Source organism: Euphorbia lathyris, chromosome 10 (genome assembly GCF_963576675.1).
Source record: "Euphorbia lathyris chromosome 10, ddEupLath1.1, whole genome shotgun sequence".
Lineage (NCBI taxonomy): Eukaryota > Viridiplantae > Streptophyta > Magnoliopsida > Malpighiales > Euphorbiaceae > Euphorbia > Euphorbia lathyris.
Window position 1 is genome coordinate 9,103,723 of NC_088919.1, and position 2,148 is coordinate 9,105,870.

The following is a 2,148-nucleotide window of genomic DNA, read 5'->3' on the forward strand; positions in this document are numbered from 1 at the left end:
TCAATTGGAGACGTCAAGCATAACATGTGTGGACTGTTTCACTGGCAAGCAACATCAAAAACCAATCCCAAAGAAAAGTAAATGGCATGCAAGCAAAATCCTAGAGCTCGTACATGCAGACATATGCGGTCCCATAGAGCCCATATCCAATAGTGGAAAAAGGTACCTTCTCTGTTTCATTGATGACTTCAGTCGTAAAGCTTGGCCCTATTTGCTTAATGAAAAATCAGAAGCTCTCCAATGTTTCAAAATTTGGAAGAAATTGGTGGAAAAAGAAACAGAAGAATTCATAAAATGTTTGAGAACAGATCGAGGGGGAGAGTTCACTTCCCTAAACTTCAAGAATTTTTGTGAAGAAGAAGGAATCAAAAGACAACTCACCACAGCATTCACCCCTCATCAAAACGGAGTAGCAGAGCGCAAAAACAGAACAGTCATGAACATGGTTCGCTGCATGATCACGGCTAAAAAGGTTCCCAAACCTTTTTGGACTGAAGCTGTCACCTGGACTTTCTATGTATTGAATAAATGTCCTACTGTGGCTGTTAAGAATGTTACACCACAAGAAGCCTGGAGTGGAGTTAAGCCATCGGTGCATCATTTCAGAGTTTTGGGATGCGTTGCACATGTTCTCATCCCAGAGGTAAAGCGAAGTAAACTCGATAATAAAAGCTTTCTATGTATTTTAATTAGGTGTGAGTGATGAGTCGAAAGGATATCGTTTATTTGATCCTAAGACTAAAAGAATTGTTGTCAGTAAAGACGTGATCTTTAAGGAAGAAAAAGGTTGGGATTGGGGGGAATTTTTTTGAAGAGCAAATAGAGGCAACCTTGGTGTGGGGGAGATGATGATCTTCGTGGCGATGATGAGTATAGAAGAGAAGATGATAATGAGAGAAACAGAGCTGAAATAGATACAGATCTTGATAGTGGGGCAGAAAACATTTTGGGATAAGAAAATAGTGAAGGAGAAGAGCAAAATGAAGAAGGGGCAAATAACACAGTGAATAGGAGAGACAGAAGCATGCCAACTTGGATGGGAGAGTATGTAAGTGGGGAGGGTCTAAGTGAAGAAGACGAGACAGCCTATATGGTAGCATGTGATGTTGAAGATCCTATATTCTTTGAAGAAGCTGTTGAAGAAGAAAAATGGAGGATTGCAATGGATGCTGAAATTCAGTCTATTGAGAAGAACAGGACATGGGTTCTAACAGATTTACCTAGCGGTACTAAGAAAATTAGGGTCAAATGGATCTACAAAACTAAGAGGAATGAACATGGTGAGGTGATAAAATACAAAGCACGCCTCGTAGCAAAAGGGTACTCGCAAAGGGAAGGAGTAGACTACTCAGAGGTTTATGCTCCAGTTGCAAGACTAGACATTATTCGAACCATCACTGCAGTAACCGCACACAAAGGTTGGAAAATATTTCAACTTGATGTCAAATCTGCTTTTCTACATGGTGAACTTAGTGAAAAAGTGTATATTGAACAACCAAAGGGATATGTGAAGAAGGGAGAGGAGTGCGAGGTGTATCGACTTCATAAAGCTTTGTACGGACTAAAGCAAGCTCCCCTAGCGTGGTTCATTCGCATTGAAGGGTATTTTGTGAAAGAAGGCTTCCATAGATGTGCAAGTGAACAAACTCTATTCACCAAACGAAGCATTGAAGGTCACACAATCATTGTAAGTGTTTACATTGATGATTTAATTTTCACTGAAGATAATGTTGTTTTTCTGGCTGAATTTAAGAAGTCGATGATGAAAGAATTTGACATGACGGACATGGGAAGCATGAGTTACTTTCTCGGGATAGAAGTTCTACAAAAAGATGATGGAGTATTCATTTATCAGAAAAGATATGCACTGGAAGTATTGAAGAAATTTGGAATGCTTGAGAGCAAGATGGTCAGCACACCAATTGTACCAGGTTCAAAGTTAGGGGAGACAAGAATGGAAATGTGGTAAATGGGACTCTTTACAAACAACTTGTAGGTAGCCTGTTTTATTTAACTTCAACCAGGCCTGATTTGATGTTCATAACAAGCCTTCTGAGCAGATTTATGGCAAGTCTAACTGAATTACATATGCAGGCAGCGAAGAGGGCTTTACGATATTTGAAAGGCACAGTGGGATATGGGATTTAC